The sequence below is a fragment of the Bidens hawaiensis genome, unplaced genomic scaffold, assembly GCF_021521415.1.
Source record: "Bidens hawaiensis isolate Kalapana, Puna unplaced genomic scaffold, B.hawaiensis_p1.1 tig00077472_1, whole genome shotgun sequence".
NCBI lineage: Eukaryota > Viridiplantae > Streptophyta > Magnoliopsida > Asterales > Asteraceae > Bidens > Bidens hawaiensis.
This window is the reverse complement of record NW_027503345.1, coordinates 1-10,292: the sequence shown is the minus strand read 5'-3', so window position 1 is coordinate 10,292 and position 10,292 is coordinate 1. Positions and strand designations below refer to the sequence as shown.

The 10,292-nt window shown below is 33.6% G+C and overlaps 1 pseudogene across 1 annotated transcript; it reads left to right on the top strand.

Moving 5' to 3' along the window:
- Positions 1–3,206: 3,206 nt before the first annotated feature.
- LOC143606825 (valine--tRNA ligase, mitochondrial 1-like) lies at positions 3,207–10,234 on the top strand (annotated as a pseudogene). The gene is made up of 13 exons (XR_013148820.1): positions 3,207–3,401; positions 3,497–3,562; positions 4,776–4,945; positions 5,904–5,976; positions 6,089–6,154; positions 6,239–6,321; positions 6,857–6,934; positions 7,062–7,145; positions 7,230–7,309; positions 8,251–8,308; positions 8,386–8,688; positions 9,488–9,658; positions 9,744–10,234. The product of XR_013148820.1 is annotated as a valine--tRNA ligase, mitochondrial 1-like (transcript).
- Positions 10,235–10,292: the final 58 nt, after the last annotated feature.

The following is a 10,292-nucleotide window of genomic DNA, read 5'->3' as shown; positions in this document are numbered from 1 at the left end:
TACCTCCATCTTCCGCACTTGTGCCTTCTTGATGGCCCAGCAAACCGTTCCATATAGCATTGCAGGTCTAATCGCAACCCTATAAAATTTTCCCTTTAGTTTAGTTGGGAAACTCTTGTCGCACAAAATACCTGTGGCTGCTTTCCAGCTACACCATCCTACCTGAACTCGATGGGTCACATCACTGTCTAATTCCCCATCACTCTGAACAAATGATCCTAGGTACTTGAACTTCGTTACCTGCGGAACCGCCTGCCCTTCAATGGAGATCTGTACATCCTCGTTTTCATTTCCCCCATCAAAATCACAGTGGAGGTACTCCGTCTTAGAGCGACTAATCCTTAAACCTTTTGTCTCTAAGGTTGTTCGCCACTCCTCAAGCCTCATGTTTAGATCTTGTTTTCTCTCAACAAGTAACACAATATCGTCTGCGAACATCATGCACCTCGGAAGCGTCCCCTGGATCGACTTTGACAACTCATCCAATACTATTGCAAAAAGAAACGGACTCAGCGCTGACCTCTGGTGAAGACCTACCTCTACTGGGAATAAATCAGTATCCCCCACTGGCGCACGGACACTTGTTGCTAAGCATAAATAATCCGGTCATAGTCAATTACACAAAACCCTAACCTAAAGTGAACACGAAGGTTTTAGCTTGACATCGGCATCAAGAAAGACTCGCTTATCTGATGAAAGCATGTGATGAAATAACGAACCGAAAGCTTCGGGATGGTGCAAAGGCGTCATAAGGTTCCTATCTGGTTGCTGTAATGAAGGATATGCTGAATGAGAGCCGAAAACTGATTATGTTCTCAACTAGGGTTTATTTCATGTTTTTAGGTCGCTTCGCTTTTTGGCCATCAGTTCGCGTCGCACCAAGTAAACTGACCTCATATTCATATTTGTTTTGTCGAGAAACCCGAAATGCATATATTATGGGTCCTCTAACTCAGTTTCTAGGCTAAGGTGTGCCCGTTTTACTAAAACAAACTTTCCTGGTAACCCGTCTTGTTCAGTTTTCGCTTCGGGTTTCTCATCCAAAACATTCCCGAATCATTCTTAACCATCCATATATGTTTCCCTATACTTCCATCTTCTTGAGGTTTGCTTAATCTTTATATGGATGACTCTGAATTAGCTCGTTTAAGCTCCGAACACTTGCCATCATAAAATAACTCAAAGTGTGTTTACTATATATAAACAATTAAAACACATGAAATAACACATATATACACATGATTTATACCCGACCATAAACAAATTAGCAGATTAGTAGAATGATACCTCCAATGTTGAAAACCTATCAAGTCTACATGTAGTTATGTATCATATTAGTCAAATTGAATTGCATAATATGGAAAGTATTAACAACGTTTTTTCATTCTATGTATAAAAATTTGTAGCTGTCTACGTAAATATATCATTTATAAAGGAAATTGGTCCGAGATTTAAGCCATATTAAGTTAAGGTTGAAAAATTAGTGTATTTCTTAAATAGATATAAAAAACATTTGAAAATGTCAAACCGATATTTTAATACATTGATGTTTTATAGCAAAACAGTCAATCTAATAACTTACAATTAGCTAGTGATAGGTATATATCACAATAATTAACATTAATATATGAATTAAATCGGGTGGTAAAACTTTACTTTTGCTAAAAAACTTGAGAAACTTTAATATGTATGTAAACTATAGTGATGGACCAGCAGAATTATGTTATTTGTCCAAAAAGCATACTGCTTTAATAGTATATGTCGATTGTATTTAACACCTAGTCAAAGTAAGACCCAACCCTTTAACCTAATATCCTACACAGACCCTTTACACTTTTAAGAAGAAACGTGGACCTGTTACCCTACCCCCTAAATAATAAAAGGGTCGGGTAAAAATAAGGGTTTCAAGGTTCCAACCCTTTACCTTTTAAGACAGTAATCACATCTCTTTTTCTACATTTACTAGTTGCATGTCTCATATATATGACTTTAATATATGAATCCTAGAACAGTTATACTTTCATTTAATAACATATTAAAGTCTTCGAAAGTTTATCAACTATTTGACCTGATGCAAATAATATTCACATTCACAAATTATATGTAGAGAATAATTCAGTGATTCCCATATATGTTTCCTATAAGTAGTATGATCCTTTATTTTAATTTTTCTTGTTAGTTGGGAAATTTCAGATGAATCATATATGAAATACAAATCTCTCCTAAATTTCAGATTAATCGCGAATATAATATATATTATATAGAAACCAGTAAATGGGTCAAGGGTTTGAAAAATGGTCGGGCCATTTAAACTCTTTTACCCTTTAAGGTGAAATTTAATACCCTTAACCCGTCCCATATTATATATCCGGGTCTAACTAAAGATTTTACGAGTCGGGTAACCGAGTTTCAAGTGTCCGACACTTATCTTGCTCACCCCTAAGGAGATGAATGTGGTAATAAATTGATGTTTTATAACAATATTATTCATAACATTTCTCTTAGTCGAATTATCTTCACACTACAATTTCATTTAATCCATGCTATTTCCTACTATTGTTCATTCAAAATCTTTTTACAACACACTATAGATTGTTAAAATGCCCTTTATAAGGTATATGAAATATTGAAATTTGATTGGTTTTTAAATATTTATATTCACTGTTTTCATGATACAAATGATGTTGATGATATTCAACAATTCTACAATTATTTCAAGTTTGGTCACATGAAATATTGATAGAATCTACTAGTGTGACAGGGCATAAAATAAAAATCCATTGGTAAAACCTGGGTGTTAATACCCAAACAATAAATTCGTCAAATTAACATATAAAAAATAAAATAATTAATACGACGTTTATTTGGTTGGTAAACCCAGACGGTGTTAAAACCCAAACGTTGTTGGTCCCAGGTATTGAGGCGGTAACTCGACACGAATTCGCTGGGTTTCAACTACGTTCGTTACGTTACATAGCTAAAAAAACAAAATAAGTATAAAAATTAAGGTGGCCCAATTAGATGGCATCGGTGGGCAAACTTAAGCGTTGGTAAAACTCGTACGTTGTCGGTCGCGGTGTTAAACGATTAATTTTTACTGATTCCAACATTGGAAATAAACGTAAAAAATATCCTGTTAGAAGAAACCAAAATTTGACCTCAACTTGTTCATTACTTTTACTTGTTCACTGTGTTCCTACTCTCCTCGTAAACCCTAGCCGCAATCGCTTAAAGTAATCCGTTCATTCATTCTATTCATCTCCATTGATTCTCTGCTGCGTACTCTGTTAGTTATTACTCTATTGTAGAACAACAACAACAACAAGATGTCAAGTGGAACAAATCCGGATGTTCAATTGTCAGAAGAGGAGCTTGAGAGGAAGAAGAAGAAAGAAGACAAGGTTAATCAATACATTCATTCACTCGTTTTGTATTATTATTATTATTATTATTATTATTCACTTAGGGTTTAATTTTTTGTATTTATGATTTACAGGCAAAAGAGAAGGAGTTGAAGAAACAAAAGGCTGCTCAGAAAGCTGCCGAAGCTGCTAAACTCAAGGTATTTATTTATAACTAATTTCATATTTGAATGACTTTTTTTTTGGTTAGTTAGAGCATATGGTTAGAGTTAGTTATGCTGTTACAGTTTGTTGCATTTGCTGTTACTCTTTTATTGTTGTCACTCTTGTAGAACTCACTAGTCGTGAGGTATAGTAGGGACTAGCTATTGATCGGGATTAATCGTATGGAATTTATATGTAATTTTCCAAATACACACAAACGCACACCAAATTCTATATATAAAATTTTGTATGACCGATTTTGACCAAATAGTGATTAGTCGGCGACTAGTCGGTGGGGTAGTGACAGGCGATTAATCGGTGCCTAGTCGGGATTTTTGCAACCATGATTATTGTATGGTTTAGTTTTAGGGTCTTTTGCATTGTGTAGATTGGTTGATTGGGATATTGCATACACTTACATTGAGTCAATATTATTTATGAAGTTTAAATTAACATTTAACAGGCTTTTGATGTTAATCGAGTGTTTTTTTAAGAATGCTTTATATTTAGCCTTGCATTGTATAATCAGTTGATTGAGCTATTGCAAAAAGTTACATGAATTTGATATAGTTTATGAAGTTTAAATTAGTATGTTTTGATTTTAATAGAGTTTTCTTATGTTTAGTATTAGAGCTTTTAGTTTGTTATTCTGTTATAGTTTGTTGCATTTACGGTTACTTTCTTCTTATTTTATGCTTTGTTTTCAGCTCTGCATTGTATAGCTCAGCTGATTGAGCTATTGCATACGCTTACATTGATTTTGATATTATATGAAGTCTAAATTATTATGATTTGATGTTAATACTTAGTAGAATTCTATCATGTTTATTATTTGAGCATGTACTTATAGTTAGTTTATGTGCTATAGGTTGTTGTATTTACAGTTACTCTGTTATTATGATATGCCTTTTCACTTTTGCATTGTATAGATCAGTTAATTGAGCTAGTACGTACACTCACGTTGATTTAATATTATTTATGAAGTTTAAGTTAAAATGCCTTGATTTTAATAGAGTTTTTCTTATGTTTAGTATTAGAGCTTGCAATTGTTTGTTATTCTGTTATGGTTTGTTGCACTTACGGATTATTGCATGCTTAATTTTCAGCCTTGCATAGTTGATTGACCTATTACATACACTTGCATTGATTTGATGTTGTTTTTGAAGTTTAAGTTAATATGATTTTGATTTTAATTGATTTGCACTCAAGGCTCAACAAGGGCAAACTTCTTCAAAAGCCAGTAAGAAAAAGCCGGGACGGGCTGACACAGGTGATGAAAATCCTGAAGATTTTATCGACCCGGAAACGCCTTTGGGTGATAGGAAAATACTTTCCAAACAAATGGCAAAACAGTTCTCACCTGAAGCAGTGGAGAAATCGTACGTTTTGATATGAATTGTTCTTATTTTACGGCATCCACATGGGCTTTTAAAAGAATTTTAACTTTAATCGAACAAACGGCATAACACACACAATTAAATGGGTGGGCTTTCTTGTTTGAGGTTGTGGTTAAGAAAACTAATGTGTTTGTGTTCATTTATGTTTGCTCGTTAACAGTATAAACAAACGGTGCACGAACGTAAATGAACAAACATAGCTGAAAATAGATGAACAGACATCACTTATCACTTACTAAAATTAATTAAAAGTAAATGTGAACAACAATGTGTGGAGCCTAAAAAAGTTATTAAAAGGTAGACTAAATTTTAATGGTTCTAAAACTTTAATAAATATATAATAGTGAAAGTAAATGAATGAACTTAAATAAACGCGAACTAACGAATAAAAATGAAGATAGATAGATTTTTAATGAATGAACGTAAACGAATCTTCACGAACGTAAATGAATGAATGAGACATTTGTTAATGCTCGTTTATTTAACTAAATGTGAAGAATATTTTGTTCATGTTCGATCATTTATTAAACAAAACAAACATAAATGAACACACATAGCTGAAAATAGATGAACGGGCATAACATACTAATGCCATTGGTGGAGCCTAAGAAAGTTTAAAAAGGTAAATTAAATTGTAATGGGTTTAAATTTATAATGAATGTAAAAATGAGCGTAAACGAATGAACTTAAATTAACGTAACATAACAAACGTAAATTAACAAACATAAACGAATTTAAATGAACGGATGTTTACAGACATAACTGAACAAACGAGACATGCGTATATGTTTGTTCAATTATTAAGTAAACGGGCTTTTTCTGGGCAGTTCATTAAATGCTGGTTTGATTACAGGCCTATGTCTACTGGCTACAAGTTTTTATTTCCTTTAGTATAGTTGAAACTTTTTTTTTTGCTTATTTTGAAATATTTTTTTGTTAGATGGTATCCATGGTGGGAGCAGTCGGGTTTCTTTAAGGCAGATTCCAACCGCACTAAACCTTCGTTCACAATTGTGAGGGTTTTGTGACTTTACTTATGAATATTAATAATCACTTTTTAAGTATTTTTAAATATCTGTAGAAAAGGTTGATTAATTTATATGGGTTTTGTTTGTGTTAATTCAGGTTCTTCCACCTCCTAATGTGACTGGAGCTTTACATATTGGTCATGCTTTAACTGCTGCAATTGAGGTTTAACACTCATCTTTTTATGTATTAAAGTTATGGTTTTAATTTCTTTTAGTTTTAAATTGATGTTGATTTTTGTTCATTTAGGACACGATTATTCGTTGGAAGAGAATGTCAGGTTACAATACACTGTGGGTGCCTGGAATGGACCATGCAGGATTGCAACTCAGGTTCACTTGACTTTTTAAGATATAAATACTAAGGGTTGGTTTTGGGCTCACCAAACCAAAAACCAAAAATTTGGTCTTGATTTTTCAGTTGGGTTGGGTTTTCGGTTTTAGGTACATGCAAAACCGAAACCGAACTGAAATTTTGGTTCTACAAAAACATAAAACCAAAATGTTAGTTTTTGTTTGGGTTCAGTTATTTTGGTTAGATTTTTACGGTTACAGATCTGTTTTTTGGTTTCATGCACACCACTAATAAATACTGAGCTGGCACAAAATGGTGGGTTGGTAAGTTAACCTAAAGACACTTTTTTGAGTTATTATTTATTAATAAATAATTTGTCTCAAATATGATCACAAAAGTAAATATACACTTTTAGCAACTTTTACGTTTGATCTTGTTTTACTTCAAGCTAATTGCTATGATTTCGTCTTTATCACCCGTTTATAGAATTCAAATTGACCCATGCATAATTTAGTAGGTCAAAATGTTGTGGCAATTTGTTTCTATATTTATATCACGCTGCTTCACTGATAGGTCGTGGTGGAGAAAAAAATCATGAGAGAAAGGAAGTTGACCCGGCATGACGTGGGCAGAGAAAACTTTGTAGCCGAAGTGAGTTTGACTTTCTTTATATCATATTATTCTCTAATAAGTGATACTTATTAATTATCAACCGGTGCACTATAATAGCTAGATTGAGTTCTAAAAAGTTTCCATCATAATTTTGTATTGATGTAAGGTATGGAAGTGGAAAAACGAGTATGGGGGTACAATACTAAAACAACTTCGGCGATTGGGTGCATCTTTAGATTGGTCACGCGAGGTAACAAAGAAATAAAGTTTTCCAATAAAATTCTTATTTTGCTTGTTTGTAAACTGGTCAACCTTTTGTTCTGTTTTTTGATAGTGTTTCACAATGGATGAGAAAAGATCAAATGCTGTAACAGAAGCTTTTGTTAGGCTTTATAAGGAGGGTCTTATATATAGGTATTGTTATTATTGGTGTCAAAGAGGTTCAAATTTTCTAACCATTTATGGTGTTTTGTCAAAACGGGCTTTGCTCGTTGATGTTAGTGCTCAGTAGCTCACTGTTTTGATCCAGTTACATGCAAGCAGGTTGTATTGGGTTATTGGGTTATGCTATATCTCTAAGGCGCCAAATTGGCAATTTAAATCATTTAGTTTAAATGGGAACTGGTCAAATGGGTCTAAAGACACCCAGGGGTGTAAACTAGCCGAGCCTGAGCTCGACTAGGCCCGAGCTTGGCTTGTTTTGCTTGTTTGAGCTCTTTTTCTAAAGCTCAAGCTCGTCTTATGTGTTGTTTTTTCTGGTTCAAGGTCGTGCTCGGCTTGTTTATTATTTATTAATTAATTTATATACATTTTTATCATTTTAAATTTCAACTTTCATAAATAGCATTATATATTGTTTCACAAACAAGCTTATATTATGTGAACCTAAGGCTCGTTCATTAAACAAGCTACTTTTAAGGCTCGAGCTCGTCTAAGGTTGGATTGCTTGAGTTTTTAACTAGCCAATCTTGAGTAGCTCATCAGCCGGGTTGGCTCGGTTACACCCCTATGTACAACCATTTTTTCGAAAAGCTATGTACAACCATTTAAATCACTTTATGCATTAAAGTTAGAATGTTACTGTAATAAAATGGTTTTGTCACTGAATTTATAACTTACTGTTTGAAAAAAATTGAAGGATGGGATAAGAAGTATTTTGGGTGATCTGGTCAACTCAACTTGATCCGACCCGTTCAGAATTGTTAAAGTCTACCAGTTTCGATCCATAACAAAATTAAGTATTCACTTGAGTTTTTTTTATTTTTTTATTGTGAATGTTTGTTTCTTAAAAACTGATTATTTTTTCTTAACTTGTTATTTGACTAAAGATGTTTTATCTTTTGCTTTCACTTCAGAGATTTACGGTTAGTCAACTGGGATTGCGTGTTGCGAACAGCTGTATCTGATATCGAGGTACACAATTACTTTTTATTCTTCACATTTACAACTAACAAATTACTTTATTTTACATTTTACTGCTTTATTTGCAGGTTGATTATGTTGATATTAAAGAAAAGACACCTCTAAAGGTTCCTGGATATAAAAACATGGTGGAATTTGGTGTTTTAACATCGTTTGCATACCCGTTAGAGGAAGGTCTTGGTGAAATTGTTGTGGCTACTACTCGAATTGAAACAATGCTTGGAGACACTGCTATTGCTGTTCATCCTGATGACCCGAGATACAAACATCTTCATGGAAAGTTTGCGAGTCATCCGTTTAATGGAAGAAGACTTCCTATTGTTTGTGATTCTATACTCGTTGACCCTAAATTTGGAACCGGTGCAGTGAAGGTAAAATATTGTTTAAAGATGAGAGCTGCTGTTTTTGACTTGTTTTTTTTAATGATTGGTTCTGGCGTAAGGGTTTTATAGATACGTGTCAAATGGGTCGAATGCATAATAGTCAAGTGGGTCAATTTAACCAGCCTGAAGCATATTAAAGTTACCGGTTTGACTGAACCTGTTTTGACTCGTTACACATCCTGTCCGGTCTGACAAGGACCATTTTGCCATGTTTGTTAAAGATATTATTGGTGCCTGTGTCTTGTGATTAGGGGTGTAAACGAGCTGAGCTTAACTGAACCTGAGCTTGTTTAGGCTTGAGTTTGACTTACGAGAGCTTGAGCTAGGGCCGTTTAACTTTTGTTTATTTTTATATAATTAGTTTATATATATATTATATATATATACATATATATATATATATATATATATATATATATATAAAATCATAGTTTGTACACATATTACAATTGCTTGTTTAAGCTCACGAGCTGGCTCAAGGTTGAGCTTGTTTACTAAATGAGCCTCAATAAAAAGCTCAAGCTTGTTTAAACTCGGCTGTGTTCGAGGTTTTAGCGAGTCGATTAAACGAGCTGGCTTAGCTTGAGCTCGTCCTTAATATAAAGCTTGATCTTGTTTAAGCTCACTTGGATTTGAGTTTTTAGCAAGCCAGTCTCGAGTAGCTCATAAACGGCTTTGTACGTTTAAGCTTGGCTCTATTTGAGTTTTGGCGAGTCAATATTGAGTAGCTCACGAGCAGCTAAGCTCGTTTACACCACTTCTGATGATTCGAAGGTAGTGATTGCAGATAACTCCAGCACACGACCCAAACGATTTCGAGGTTGGAAAACGTCATAAATTAGAATTTATCAACATTTTCACTGATGACGGGAAGATAAACAGTAATGGAGGTTCAGAATTTGTTGGGTTGCCACGTTTTGAAGCTCGTGTGGCTATAACCAATGCTTTAAAGGCTAAGGTATTCAATAATGTTACTCATAAAGTTATAATTGGGCAAAATGTTTTCCAGTTTTTTTATTTTAATATTTTTTCAATGCATATAGGGACTGTACAAAGGGGAAGAGAAAAATGAAATGAGGCTAGGGTTATGTTCTAGAAGCAATGATGTGATTGAACCTATGATTAAACCACAGTGGTATGTTAACTGCAATGGTATAGCTAAAGAAGCTCTTGATGCTGTTATGGATGACACAAATAGGAAAATTGAGATAATGCCAAAACAATATGCTGCTGAATGGAGAAGGTATGGGATTACAGAAATTTTGTAACAATAATAATTTAATTTTGTGAATAAATTGATTAGGAGGTTTATATAGGGGTGTGCATGGGTCTGTTTGGGCTTAAATCAAACCGACGATTTTGGTTTTTGTGGAATTGAGTTTTTGAAAATTGTTTTGTTTTGGTTTTTTCAGTTTTTATTTTGGGCTCTGTTCGGTTTTGTCATCTGGGCTTGAAAATATTTAGCCAAAAAAAAATTATTTGGTTTACACTGTTTTTTTAGTTTTTATAAATTACTAAAAACACATAAAAAATGAAAATCCATAAATTTGGTTTGGCCTTTTTGGATTTTTATTACAAACGAAAAACCAAAC